Here is a 16289-nt window from a genome sequence, read left to right on the forward strand (position 1 = left end):
TAACATCAAAGATATGGAATCAGAAGATGAAGAATGTAAAAGAGAGATTGATAAATATATGGAACTCATGTTTCAAAAATTAAAGGAGTTCTTTAGGCATGAAAAAAAACTCAAGTTTTCAAGAGTAAAATGAAGAAATATATTCTTTTATTCCCACGTCTAATGCAAAAAGGAATGGTACATAAGACCAAACTGCCCTTATAATCGGAGAATAAACCAGAATCAGAGAAGATCAAAGAAACCAAAAATAGAAGTTAAGAGAACCTACATATATTGGAATGATAATGATGTGGCGTCCTCATATAAGGAAGAAGCAAACATGTGTCTCATGAAAAATCATTAAGAAGATGAAGTAACATTTTACTTTTCTTATCAAGACTTGTTTTGCATTTGTAAAAAGCTAACTAAAGAAACAAGTAAATTATTAAAAAAAAGTCTCTACCTCCAAAGATACTATTTATTCCTTCAAATTAAAAAGTAAAAGTTTATTGGAAGAAATAGAAAGTCTTAAAAAGAGACAAGATGATTTAATTCAAAACTCCTCCTCTTCTCGCGAAATCTTAAATATATCTAACAAGTGTGATCAATGTGACATTTTGAAAAAAAAAATTGATGATCTTCAAAGTACACTTGATAAATTAATTAAAGGAAGAGTTAACTTTATTCTTTTGTTAGATAACGAATGGTGACTTAGACTAGTATTTGGTTATGAACCTAAGAACAACAATAAAAACTTTAGCAATATTTACAATGCTTAGCTAACATCTAAATGAAAACCCCTAAAATGAAAATATTGTAATAAAGATGACTATATTTATATGTTATGTTTTATAAAAAAAATCGTCATGAAAGCAAACAAGGATATCATCTATTGCATTTTTATAAAGGGCATTGTGAATCTAAAATGAAAAATATGTTTGCTCATAACATTTATTCCACGAATATCAAAGGAATAAAAAATAATTGAGTATCAAAGGTCAAAAAGTTAAATCGTGATACATACACGTAAAGCTGGAAATGGGTCAAATCAATCGGGTCGGTCTGAAATCTTGCAAAAAAAAATTCAGACTTGAACAAAAAAATTATGGCCCATTTATTATCTGGATTTTTAAGCCCACATTATTAAAAGATCGATGTTTAACCAGACTAACTCATTTATTTAATTTAATTTATTATAAAAATTCTAACATACTATACTACTAATGTTTGTATTGATTTCTATATTAACTTTTAAACATACACAATCATCAGTTTGTATTACTTTTTAAATATTTAAAATAAAAGTCAAACATTTTAAATAAATCAATAGTTGTGATTAACTGACAGTGCAAAAAATCTTTACACTATCAATGTATATCAATTAAATTCATATATATATATATATATATATATATATATATATATATATATATATATATATATATATATATATATATATATATATATATATATATATATATATATATATATATATATATATATATATATATATATATATATATATATATATTATAATTGTTCATAATTCACGCCAACTTCACTCATATTATTAATTCATTTGATTTGTAGATGTTAAATACACCATAATGATCCATTTTACTTAATTTAAACATAAAATATCATTTACATGAATACCGATATTCTTTGCTCTATTTTATAGTTAATAAATTATTATATATTAAAATTTAATGAAATCTATTTCTTAAACCAAATGATTTAGTACTTGTCTCAATTTGAATTTATTTGATTGAAATAATTTATGTTTATGATATTTTGTCTTAGATGATATGCATGTAATTCACTTTTATATTTTTAGTACTCAATACTCGTATATGTTTTAGTTTTTGCTTTATGGTCTATTACTTTTTTTGAATTTAATTTTTAAAAAATAACTTTTTTAATTAAAAAAACGAATACTAAGTATAATTCGGGTCGGCCCGATTGACTGTATCTCGTAAAGGGTCGGGCTTGAAAAATCAAATTGTAGCCTATTTAAATTTTGAGCTTTTAGGACCGACTCGCTAATAGCCCGAACCCGTCACAAGTCGGTCTGAAGCAGATCAGGTAGCCCATTTTGCTAATTCTACAGACACACTTAATAACTTGAATTCAAAAGATTGTATTGATAGTTGCTCTTCAAATCATATGACTGGATAAATAAATATGTTTTCTTATTTCACTTCTACGAGAAGATAAGTTTCTTCGCATAATAACAATAAGGAAAAATCGTTGAATTTGTGATTTTTGGTAAGATCCTTAATGTTGCCTTTGATTTGTTCAAATTGATTGAAGTTTTATAACATAAGTTACTTAGTATTAAGTAAGTCATGTAACAAATGTAATAGTGTATTTTTAATTCTTCTATATGCATGGTCATTAAAACCTTGAAGTAAAATATTCCTCTCTTAAAACTTCTTTTTGAAAAAGACCATTATTATAGAAGAACTCATACATATTACTTTTGTTGAACTAACCCCTAGTATGTAGAAGAAGAGGTTGTTGATTGTGAATGTATCTTGGAAAAGATAACTCTAGAGGATGAAGATAAAGAGCGACAAGTAAAGATGATGCAAATAAAGTTCTAGATCTTATTAAAAGTGAAGAAAATCATGTAGATCATCAAGATCTTCTAAAGGAACGGACGATGGACAAATACCATCCTATATGGAATGTAATTAGTGATATCTCTAAGGGGGTTATTGCTTGGTACTCCCTTAACTAGGTATGTAACTTTGTGAATTTTGTTTTACAAATTGAGTCAAAAGGAGTTGACGAAGCTATGATTAATAAACATTGGTTTCTTGTTATGCAAGAGGAGTTAAATCAATTTGAACGAATTAACATTTGGGAACTTGTTCCCAATGCTTCAGTTAATCAAGTGATTGTACTAGTTGGGTCTTTCTCAAAAAGTTTAATGTTTTTGGAAATATTTTAAGAAATAAAACAAGACTCATTGCAAAAGGTTAAAAATAACATAAAGATAGAAATTTCGATGAAACTTATGCCCATGAAACTCGATTAGAAGCCATAAGGATGCTTCTAGCTTTCTCGTGCATCATGCTTTCTTAAACTCTTCAAAATGGATGTAAAGAGTGTGTCCTTGGGTGGTTGCATCTATAAGGAAATTTATGTTTTTCATCCTCCCAATTTTATAAAACTCTCCTTACTCATGTTTTCAAAATTTAAATGACTCTCTGCAATATGAAATAAGCTCATACTTCTTGGTTTGGTATTCTATGCAATTTTATGCTTGAAAACAAGTTTCTAAGAAGGAAGGATTATACAACCTTTTTTTCAAACCGAACATATTTTTTCTTTTCTTATGCATTTTTTTATTGATTTGGTGCTACTAATAAAACCTTGTGGCTTTATTTGCAATGATGCAGAACAAATTCGAAATATCAATAATGGGAGAGGTTTTATACTTCTTGGGGCTTTAAATTCATCAAGCCAAGGAAGGAAACTTCATCAATTAATCCAAGTATTTCAAGGAACTCATAAAGAGGGTTGAAATGAAAAAGGCCAAACCTATAACAACTCCAATGGTCATTTCATGCAACCTAGACAAGGATGAGAAAAGAAAACCAGTAAAGGAAAGAAAATATTGAGGTATGTGACTCTCTCCTTTATCTCATTGCATCCCTTCCTGATATCATGTTTATGTGTGTGTATTTGTATTCGTTTTCAAGCATCTCAAAAGAGTCACATCTCAGAACGGTTAAACACATCTTGAGATACCTCTTTAGCACACCACAAATGGGTTTATGGTACCCTAAGGGGGCATCTGTGACATAATTAGGTACAACGATTGTGATTTTTCTGTGTTCAAATTGGATAGGAAAATTATCAGCGGTAAGTGTCACTTACTTGGAAACTCGCTTGTCTCCTATCATAGAAAGAAATAAGCAAGTGTTGCGTTATCCATATTTGAGGAATAATACGTTGTTGTGGATATTTTTTATCCGTATATCATTTGTATGAAATAGCAACTCAGTACTTATAATGTTAATATTAGATTTGTCTCGATAAAATGCGACAATACCTACGCCATAAACCTCACTAAAAACCTAATACTTCACTATAAAGCTAAACACATTGAGGTTAGGAACCAATTTATTAGGGATGATGTTGAAAAACAAGAATGTGTACTTGAGTTTGTGACCTCATCTAATTAACTCGCAGACATTTTTATTAAGCCGATTCCTAAGGAAAACTTACTTTTCATAAGAGCTGAATTATAAATCTTAAATTAATCGTGCACGGATTAGTATGAAAATTGTTTATTTTACCTCTTCCTCCTTTATTTCTTTAAATCATTATTTGTGTTCTATGTGCTTTGGTTGTTTTCCTGCCTCTTTTATTATGCCAAAATGGGGAGAAGTGTCTTCTTATAGGGAGTAGAGTATACTCTCTACTCATGTGAGGAAGAGCTTAACCCCTCCAAAATTTATCTATGTGTTTTCTCTTTTAGTACCTCCCTAAAAGATGTGGTATCATCATTAAAAAGGAGGAGAATATGGATATATGTGCTTGGAGCTATGGAGCTGATAATCTTGATGATGAATGTCTTGGTGTTTTTATGATGACAACATTGATACTTGTTAATGTCAGTTGTGATATCCTTGATGGTGGTGATTAACATGAAGATATCTCAAGCCTTATCCAGGAAAAGATTCAAGGTTTCAATAAAGCGCTTATATGATCAGTTGTATCTGGAAAGGGAACTTGAAAGCTTCAGAGTTGTGAAAGAGATGAAGTGTGAAAGCTTGAGTGGTCGTGTCTGTCTGAGTGACCAGAGTCTTGCGAAAGTAGGAAAGTAAATACTAAGATACTTAGGCAACTCATACACACCTGGAATGTTTTTAAGGAATCTCTTTACATGATAAAACCACTTGAAAACGTTTTTATGGTCGAGCCTACTGATTAGGAAAGTGTCTAATAGATTTGAACACTTTTTCCAACTAAATAATTATTGATGAGAACAAAAGTGAATATTATAATTATTGTATCCACATAGACTGGTGGTTTCAAAGATTGTTCAACAATTTTTAAGATTCTAAGTAGAGAATAGTTTTATATTTGTTTTGTTGCGTGAAAGTAAATTGGGGATTTAGGTGTTAACATTGAGAAAGCTTGATATGGGTAGATTTTGTAATTACATATTTTTATCATGTATAACCATTGATCAATAATATACTCCTCTACTCAGCTATTAATATTACCACTTGTTACTCTCATTCGTATCTCTTGTCAGTCTCAATGTCGAGAGATCATTGCATTACCTAATAACCAAACTCTTGGTCTATTACCAACACAAAGGATTACATTCCAACACTTATAAAGCAAAAGGACTCCACGTTGATCCCACTACAGTGTGTGTGGATATTAAACCTAACCATATGTCCAGGAATTAGTTTCTAACATGTGACACTACTAGAAAATATACATTTGGTGAGACAATATTGCAACGGTCCTTTTTACACGTAGTCATATCATATATTTTACGTGCGTGTTTTTTTTATTTTATTAAGAAACTTTTCATCACGGTTTCTGAAAATAATCGTGTTCATAGAACTTGGATGAAAAGCTTTGAATCTCAGCATCAACATTTTTCCATTTTTTTAATAAAAGTAAGCATGTGTCCCTTCACATTTATTGTTATTTAAAATTGAAAGTATAACAACTACAGGTGTTTCATACAACTGTTGTAGTATGTTCCGTATCTCACTATGGTTGAAGTTTGCAACCATTGTAAAATTATTCCCCACAAAATTAGAATATAACAGGTACCTCATTTCGTTCATAACACACAAGGGTGCCCTAGTGAACGAGACGATAGCGATAGTGAAATCTTCACCATCTTCATTCATCTCTGGAAACATATACCATTTTTGGAAACGAAATCGTCATCCTCTTCAAATTATGATATGTTACCATTCTCTCTCTCTCTCTCTCTCTCTCTCTCTCTCTCTGACGCTTTTGAATGCTTATGTTCTTTGCTACGATTACTGTTTTCTTTTTTAACAGATAAATGATGTTGGCTTTTTTGTATTTCATGAATCAACGCTTTTGGAATTGTCATTGTTATGTGTATTGTTCATGTTTCCATGTCCGTGTTTTATTCAGATTATGTGAATACACTTTAGGTGTTTCTATGTTGCCAAGTTTATGTTGCAATTTTGTGTATGATTTAGGTTTTTCCATTTTGTTCATTTGACCATGTTAAGGTTTTATTTAGACTGTGTGCATATAATCATATTAGGATGTTGTTTGTGTAGCATTAGTGTACCATTCATATTAGTATTTTAATACAAATTTCAGAATTTGTTACGGACCGTAGTTATATGAAAGCGGATAGATTAGGTCCAATTATGAGAATGGAGTTCTTGAATTCCTTTAATTCTACGGGAAAAAATGTTTCCAACAATAATTGTATTTTTTATTGTCCTTGTGTTGTTTGCGGGAATATTAAAAAACAGTCAAAGAAAGAAATATTACATCACCTATGTTGTGATGGAATATGTCAAAATTATACAACATGGACATGGCATGGAGAAGTGGATAGCGATGTCACAAATGGATGAAGATGATGAAGATATCGATGATAGACTAGAAGATATGATCAGTGATATTAGAGAATCATCTTATATGAAAGCCCATATTTATGATACTTTATGTATCGACAAAGATGCGTCTTTATATAAGGGGTGCACCAATTTTACATGATTGTTTGCATTGTTAAAATTGTTTAATCTGAAGGCAAAATGTGGGTGGTCGGATAAAAGTTTTATAGAATTACTTGATTTGTTGAAACAAATGCTACCATAAGATAACAATTTGCCAAATCATTGTTATGAGGCCAAGAAGATATTGTGTCTAATAAATTTGGATAATGTCAAAAATACATGCATGGTCTAATGGTTTCATATTATACATGAAATAGTATGAAAAATTGGATCAATGTTCGGAATATGGTGAGTCGCACTACAAGTTGAAGAACAACAATGGTGATGACAATAGCAGTGTTAGTAAGAAGCGCCCTCCTGCTGAAGTGTTATGGTAGTTGCCAATAATTTCAAGGTTAAAGAGACTTTCTGCTAATGCGAATAATGAAAAAAATATTATATGGCATGCAGATGAAATAAAATGTGATGGAAATATTTGCCATGTAGCTAATTCTTTGCAATGGAAGAAAATTGATTCATTGTTTCCGAATTTTAGACTTCATCCAAGAAACCTTAGGCTTGGGCTTTCCACAGATGGAATGAACCCCTTTGGTAATCTGAGTATTAATCATTATTTGTGGCATGTTCTTCTCACGATTATCTCCTTATTTGTGCATGAAATGCAGGTATATGATGTTAAGTATGATGATTTCTGGACCAAGACAACCTGGAACGATATAGATGTTTATATAAGTCCATTAATTGAGGATTTAAAACTTTTGTGAGATAAAGGTGTCAACATTGATGATACATATTCTGGTGAAAAGCTTAAGATACATGCAATGTTATTTTGCATAATCAACAACTTTCTTGCATATGGTAATTTGGTTGGATATAGTGTCAAAGGACATAAATCATATCCTATATGTGAATTTGATACCTGTTTTCACCCGCTTGAATTTGAAAAATGACCATTTTCCTTGGGCATCAGAAATTTCTAAAACTCAATCGTTCTTATACTAGATTGCGGAAGTCTCTAATGGAGAGCAAGAGTTTGAAAGCACTTATGAACCTTTAATTGGAAATGAAGTTTATCAATGACAAGAACACCTTAATGTTGTCTTTGGAAAGAATAAATATGGTCCTATTGAGAGAAATGTTTGGAAAAAGAGATCGGTGTTCTTTGATCTTCCATATTGGTCTAGACTCGATGTAATGTCTTGATGTGATGCATATAGAGAAAAATGTGTGTGATAGTTTGATAGGAACACTTCTAAACATTCTAGGAAATACTAAAGATAATAATAATTCCCGTTTAGATATGGTGAAGTTGGGTATACAACAACAATTGGCTCCAGAAGATAGAGGAAAAAGATCTTATTTGCCTCCAAAATGTCACAGTCTAAATAAAAAAGAAAAGAAAATTGTTTGCGAGTGTTTGCATGGTATAAAAGTTTCCCAAAGTTACTCTTTAAACATAAAGAAACTTATATTAATGAAAGATATCAAGTTAATTGGTTTAAAATCTAATGATTGTCATGTCTGGATGCAAAAACTTCTATCAGCGGCTATCTGTGGCATCCTTCCAAAAAATGTAAGAATAACTATAACCAGGTTGTGTTTATTCTTCAATGCTATATGTAATAAAGTTATTGATTTCAAAAAATTAGATGAATTAGAAGTATAGGCTGCAATAATATTGTGTCAATTGGAGATGTATTTTCCTCCATCAATTTTTGACGTTATGGTTCACTTACTTGTTCATTTGTTAGAGAAATCGGATTTTGTGATCCAGTTTATTTAAGGTGGATGTATCCTATAGAGAAATACATGAAGATATTTAAAGGATATATGAAGAATCGTCACCGTCCAAAAGATTCAATCGTTGAAAAGTACATCACAGAAGAAGCTCTTGAGTTTTGTTCAAACTATTTGTCAGAAACAAAGTCTATTAGAATTCTAAAGTCTCGTCATGTTGGTAGATTTGAACGTAGAGATACTCAAGGTTTAAATGTTAAGTCAATGAATAGGGATGTATTTCTTCAAGCACATTTCTATATATTGAATAATCTTAGTGTAGTTGAACCTTACATAGCTACACACACAAAAGTTATAAAGAAAAAATATCTCCGGATGAATGACAAGTGGTTGTTGACACTACATAACAAGAATGTCATAAGTTGGTTTAATAATAGGATTTATAATGATGATTGTGCACCTGAGACAATTAAATGGTTGTCTTACATGCCAAAATTTATTGTGGTAACTTGGACGGCATATGACATTTCTAATTATTCCTTTTATACAAAAGCAAAATATGATCGAAGTACAATGCAAAATAGTAGGGTTATAGTTAAGACCGAATCCATGTATTTCTTTAGTTAGAAAGATAAGAATCCTATTTTGGAAACCACCGTGTTCTATGGTGTTATTGAGGAGATTTTGGAGATTAATTATGTTACTTTCAAAGTGCCTTTATTTAAATTCAAGTGGGTTCCCAATAAAAATGGTGTACAAACTGATGAGTTAGGATTCACACGAGTTAACCTTGGCAAGGAAACTTATAACACCGAACCATACATCATGGTTACTCAAGCAAAACAAGTTTTTTATGTGACAGACCATGTGGACTTTTCGAAGAGATGGTTAATTGTTCTCAAAGGAAAACACATTCCTTATAGTGATGATGAAAGTTTCAATATTTCTTCCACTCATTCTTATGCAACACAAGTGCCCACTTCATATGAAGAAGCTGATGGAGATGATGTACATGCTATTGGTAACGATCATCAAGAAGGCATATGGGAAAATTAACAAGTAAGTATTTTATATTCTTCATTCATAATTTATTGTATATTATAATTTCTAATGATGTTATTTTCTAACAACTATTATCATTTGATATTAGAGGTGTTTAAATTCAAGACACTAAGAGACAAGATACCAAGATAACAAGATAGTATTATTTGATGTAATGATGTGTATATTGCAGGTTATTTTGTACCATTTTGGTTTTGATGCAATGTATAATTTTTGGTTCCTAATGGAATTGTGTCATTGATGTAATACAATTTTTTTGTTCCTAATGGAATTGTGTCATTTATGTAATACAATTTTTTGTGTAATTCAATTCACAAATGGGTGAATTGTTGTTTCTGGTCTGATATGATTCATAAATATTCAGGTTAAAAATTTGGGAATACTAGAAAACTAGAAAATATATTTTTAAAAAAGACTTAATATCACAACGGGTTTTAATTCAACCGTTGTTATACGTGGAACGCTATCCATAATAATAAAATGCAAGAATGGCGTTGCAGAGATTCAAACCCATGACCTATAAATTTTTCACAATAGTTGTTTTCTTTAACTGTTGTAATACGTAGCGCACTACCTAACTTATAACCACAGTCACTCGCCTATTTTGGAAACCAGCTTACATACAAGCACATGCCACCTAACAACGGACGTGAAATTGTCATTATATGTGTTTCGCAACCGTCATTATATGTGTTTTCTGTAGTAGTGTGATTATCTTGGATCTAGTAATGACAAACACCTTATGGATGTCAAGTCACACCATTAAAACAAGTTTTTGGTAGAAAACCTAAAACAATCATTAACATTAAAGAGTTATCAATATAAAAGCTGAGTAGAATTACATAAAACATCGTGACATATTTAATACATAAATATAATGACTACATCTAATCCCCGATAAAGTGATTGTTAGCTACATTACTCAACATAGTTATTCTGATATTTTTGTGAAGTTGTGCTTGAAAATTTATTTTCCGTGTCACTTGGACAATGTTTTCGCCTTCAAGCTCCCTCTTTTATTCTCTATTGTTGACTAAGGTGAACTTACTCCCGTTCTTTACTGCCTCACTCCATAAAAATTCCATAAACCTGACTTAGAAGCCTTTATTTTAGGCAAGAATTTTGGGCCCTCGCTAGCCGTACCACCCTTGAGCCTAGCGAGCCTGCTTTCATCTGAGTTAAGCAATGCTAGCTATCTAACATCTTTCCCTAGCTTCCTTGCCTCACAAAGCCCACTGCCTCTTCACTTAGTGCACGCCTATGCACTTATCTCACAAACCATTTCATCACCATGAAGTACTTGAACCTGTAAGTGTTATTTGGCCTCCTGTTTTTCCCCTAGAGCCCCTATGTCTCGGCCTAGCGAGCCTTGATTTTCAGGGCTTTGCTTTGGCTTGATCTTTATGTGCTGAATCATGGATTCCCAATCCTTTTTACATATTTTCAGTTAATACATATTAGGAATGTATGAATAGGTGTTTTTATCACTTTTCACATATAAATTGGGGGTTATTATATTGATTGCTTGTAAAATAAGTTAATAAGTGTCTATGTATTTTACATAAATTTGGTACTTATAATCTATCCCCAACTTATGTTTTTGTTATTCCTACATAAAATCAATCACATGGTTCATAAATATTTTGAATGCATGTTTCACTAAAAAGTGTGACTGACTAAGGTCAAGAATTTTGAAATTATATTTATGATATAATATTCTTTCAAATGCAAGTTCATAATCAATGTCATGACTATTCAAAACCATAACATAAAGATGAATTATTTGCTTGACCAAAATAAGATTTTTAAAACATTTCTAGATCAATAGTTAATCATTTATCATAATCATGGTCTCACTGAGTATCTCTCAATAGTTAGTGTTTCCCTCAAAAATTAGACAATGCATGAACTATAGAAACACTTTGTATTTCATCTAAACAATATCACAAGATATATCTTTATTCATGGATCACTAAGGTCTTTCTTTTGGTTGTAACATAGTTGTGCTTAATAAAACTATTGGTTTTTCTTTGGATTCAAAAACCTAAAGATAATAGAGCATAAATTATTTCTTTGAAAAAATTTCTCTTTCTTTACTTCCACTTTCTTACAACCATTTTCTTTTGGTGTTTTTTTGTATGTTTGACTTTTGATTTTTGAATTGTTTTATGTCAAAACTTTCACTTTTTCTTTCATTGCACCAATACTACTTGATTTTTCTTTTTTCAAAATATTTCTCTTTTTCTTTTTCTCACAAACTTTTTATTTTTCAATACCTTTGCTTTTACGTGCTTTCCTATCCTTAAGATAAGGTAGTGAACATTGTTTTTCTTTTAAATTCGCTAAGGGTTGCATCATTTAAAAATAACAAAAAAATCATTTTAAGACTAAAATGGGTTTATTAAAGGATTCACACTCTCATAATGTAGGATTTTTAAGTTAATTAGTTTTTCACTCAATAACAAACAATGGCTTAATCATATCCATGACTTTCAAACACATCTAGTAATAGCAAGGTCGATGAAAACTCTACATACTTAGCATGCATGTATACTCTCATTATTTTTGTAAAACATGAGGTTGCACACATATCACTTGGGTGTTAGTCCATTCGGGAACTAGAAATGGATGCATTTGTAGAACTGATGACTTTGAATGGTGGATCTGATCTCCTTTATGGTGGCATAGGGTGGACTTGCATGGTTAGCACTCTGACATCCAAGCGGTTAGTCTTCAAGCTTCTAAACAAACTTTGTAAGCTTTTACCATGAACTGAGCTCACAAACCTTAATCCTTGGTTTTACATGGGTTAATCAATAATCTGGGAGATTTTAATATCGGGATAATCTTGAACCTTATCCAAGATTTCACCACGGGCTAAGCTTAACCTAAACTTGATTTTACCATAGGCTAACCAATAATCTAGGATATTTTACCACGGGCTAATCTGGAACCTATCAAGCTTTTAAACACGGACTTAGCTTGAACCTAAACAAGGGTTTGATCACACAATCCCAAAACCAAAATATTTTATGGGTTTAACTTCTAACCCAAACAAATCCTAAATAAATAATATTCTACCAAGGTGTATACAAAATATTCTCTTGGTGAATTTTACAATTATACCCTTCCAGAATTGCAGTTTATCCTCACTCACAAAAGAAATTTCTCGCATAAGCACTTCAGCTAAAATATTAGTGAGAGAAATTAAAAGAATTTAATATATATATATATATATATATATATATATATATATATATATATATATATATATATATATTAAATTCTTTTAATTTCTCTCACTAATATTTTAGCTGAAGTGCTTATGCGAGAAATTTCTTTTGTGAGTGAGGATAAACTGCAATTCTGGAAGGGTATAATTGTAAAATTCACCAAGAGAATATTTTGTATACACCTTGGTAGAATATTATTTATTTAGGATTTGTTTGGGTTAGAAGTTAAACCCGTAAAATATTTTGGTTTTGGGATTGTGTGATCAAACCCTTGTTTAGGTTCAAGCTAAGTCCGTGTTTAAAAGCTTGATAGGTTCTAGATTAGCCCGTGGTAAAATATCCTAGATTATTGGTTAGCCTATGGTAAAATCAAGTTTAGGTTAAGCTTAGCCCGTGGTGAAAGCTTGGATAAGGTTCAAGATTATCCCGGTATTAAAATCTCCCAGATTATTGATTAACCCATGTAAAACCATGGATTAAGGTTTGTGAGCTCAGTTCATGGTAAAAGCTTACAAAGTTTGTTTAGAAGCTTAAAGACTAAGCGCTCCAATATTCCTGTGTAAAGAAGACTAACCTCTTTGATCTACTGTTTGTGGAAAGAAGACTAACCGCTTCAATCCACCGTTTGGAAAAGAAGACTCAAACTACTAAATTCTAGAGTCTTGTTATTTTGGGTTGGAAGTCAACCATTTTCCTTGTTTAATGGGGTTCATGAGTATTACCTACTAAAACCTCTCAAAGTTTATTGGACTCTCAAGATCAATTCTTGGGGAAAAGAGTAGGTCCTTTTTGTTTTGACCGGACCTCTTTAATTCTTGGAGTTCTCTTTTTCCCTAAACTCTTTACTTTTTGCATTTTACATTCTACAATTTATTTTCCGATGCTTAACGTTTTATAAATGCTTTTAAACTCTGATTATAGTTTGAAATAGTTTTTATAACCAAGTTTTTCTAAACCACACAACTCCCCCACCCACCCTCTTGTATGTGAAATCACATGTCCAACAAGTGACATTAGAGCCTAAATCCTATTTAATGACTAATTATCTGAGGAGGAAAATTAGTTCCGTCAATAAATCTTTTCTAAACACACCACCAATTTTTAATGATAGTAGATTTAATATTTGGAAAGCTAGGTTTAGAATTTTTTGTCAAAGTATAACTCATGAGTTATGAGAAACAATAATCAATGGTCTATTTATCCCTACTCATCAAGTAAATAATGAAGTAGTAGAAAAATTTGATTCCCTCTGGACTAAAGAAGAAAAGATTAATTTGAAATAGATTTTAAAACTAAGAGCTTTATAACAATGCCTCTATATGATATTAAATTCCACTACATTCATCATTGCCAAACCTCCAAGGAAATATGGGATACTCTTGAAATGATATATGGAACTTCTCTAAGTATCGAACAAGAGAATATGAACATACGAGGCGGAGAAGATAAAAATACCACTCTTGGATATTTTTCAAATTTTAGAATTATTGGAAATTATGTTGGAAATTATATCACTAACAAATATATAAGAGTTAATAATTGGAACTTTAATCCAACTCTTAAATCAAAATATGGGAACTTTCATGAATTTCAAGAAAAATCAAGAAAGAAGGAAATTATAAAGGATATGAATGAACTAGTTCAACAACTCAAAAAGGAAGAAGCAAAAACTGAAGAATTGTCAACTTTATCATACTCTTATCATACAACTCTGGTAGAATCCTTCAAAAGAATAAACTAAATAGTTGAATGATCCTCGGAAAATTCAACATCAAATGAAGGACGCATTGGTTCAAAGAACAACAAAGAAGAAGAAGACGTTTCTTCAATTCTCGAACGAAGAAGAAGGGAGAGACAAAAATCTCAGGGAGAAATGTTAAAGAATAGTCTTCCAACGAAGAAGATGAAATATGATTAAAGGCATCCTACAAGGCAGATACTATTCTAGGTATCAAACTATCTTATGCTCGACTATTTAGGATGAGTAATCAATTAATGGAAGAAAATAGTAAACTAAAAGAACGTACCCTAGGTCTTAAGGAAGCAATAGACTTATCAAAGAAATAAATGATTAATTTAAGATAGAAATAACTAAGCTTAGAAACTTCAAAGGAGAATGTAAATGGAGTTACTCCCTTATAGAGGAAGTAATTGAGCTTCGTGAATCCCTAGGAAAGTTTACCCAAGGAAAAGAGAAGCTTGGCCTGATCTTTATCAAGTCAAAGATTCTCCATAAATAAAAATGGACTAGGATTTTAAAAGTATGGAAACTAGGAAAGGAATAGATCATTAGGGAAAGAAGTGTCTGATTTATAAGTGCACTTAGAACATTTTTGGAATTTTTTTTTAAATAACCATTTTTTTCAAAAAAAAATTGAAAATAACCAATAATTAAAAAAAAAACCAAAATAATCATTTTTAGAAGAGGATGCGCCAGATGAACTGGTGCACCGCCTAAGCATGAAGAGGATGCGTAAATAGCATTGGCGCATGCATTGGGCTCCTCATGAGGAGGAACCAATGCTATTGGTGCATGCATTGACCCTCATGAGGGGGCGCCAATGCTCCTGGTGCCTTAGTGTTATTTGTGGTGTGGGCGTCAATCCCTATGGCGCCTGCATGTGATGTCATGTGGGCATCAGCATTCTTGGCACATACATTTTATGTTCACTCTGTATAAATGCCACGCCTTGGATGCAATATTTTTCACACAAAATCATCTCCTAATACCATATTTTCTCTAGTTCTACCCTGCTCACCTTCAAATTTTCTCTAGTTCAACCCTGTTCACCTTCAAATTTTCTCTAGTTCAACCCTGCTCACCTTCAAGTTTCTCTATTTTAACAATGTCTGCATACATTCATAAACAAAATGTTGATGTAACATTTTCCGCCGTTGCGGCTCCGGTACAGATTCGACTTTGGAACACAGATACGTTTGAACATCTTAATAGGATGTTGTACAGTTGGTTAGAGGGAGAAATTGGAGAGGGTGAAAGGATTAGAAGAATACAATGGCTTGTGTCCATGTTCAACCAAAACGGAGAAGTGCGCGAATGGGTGGATATTAAGATCGACCAAGACGCTCGTAGGATGATGCATTACATGTTCAAAATTGTTTTGATGGTTGTAATGGCATAGTTCTTGTATTCTAGTTGTTATAATTATTTGTGTTACTATTTATGTAATGGTACTTTCGTCACAAACGTCTAATATGAAAGAAATTTAGTTTTTCGTATATTACAATAGAGGTACATGTGAATTTATCTGGTTGTACTCGTTCCAACACTAGGACAGTTATTACGATTGTGACCTGGCTGACGGCATGAACTACATAGTCTAACCATTTTGTTCCCCGTATCCATTTCGGTTCGAATCCGGGTGCTGTTTGGGCAACCCTTTTTCTTCCTTCGAATAACTTTGTTGTGCCATACGATGTCCCCTTGATATTTTGGCCAATAATCCTCTTTTGCCAATACGAAAAAACTAATTTTATAAACATTTGAAAGGCTGACAACTTTGTAAACTTCATATAGCAAGTAGGATGGATCTCTTCAAACCTTTGAGCATGC

Source organism: Lathyrus oleraceus, chromosome 5 (assembly GCF_024323335.1).
Source record: "Lathyrus oleraceus cultivar Zhongwan6 chromosome 5, CAAS_Psat_ZW6_1.0, whole genome shotgun sequence".
Lineage (NCBI taxonomy): Eukaryota > Viridiplantae > Streptophyta > Magnoliopsida > Fabales > Fabaceae > Lathyrus > Lathyrus oleraceus.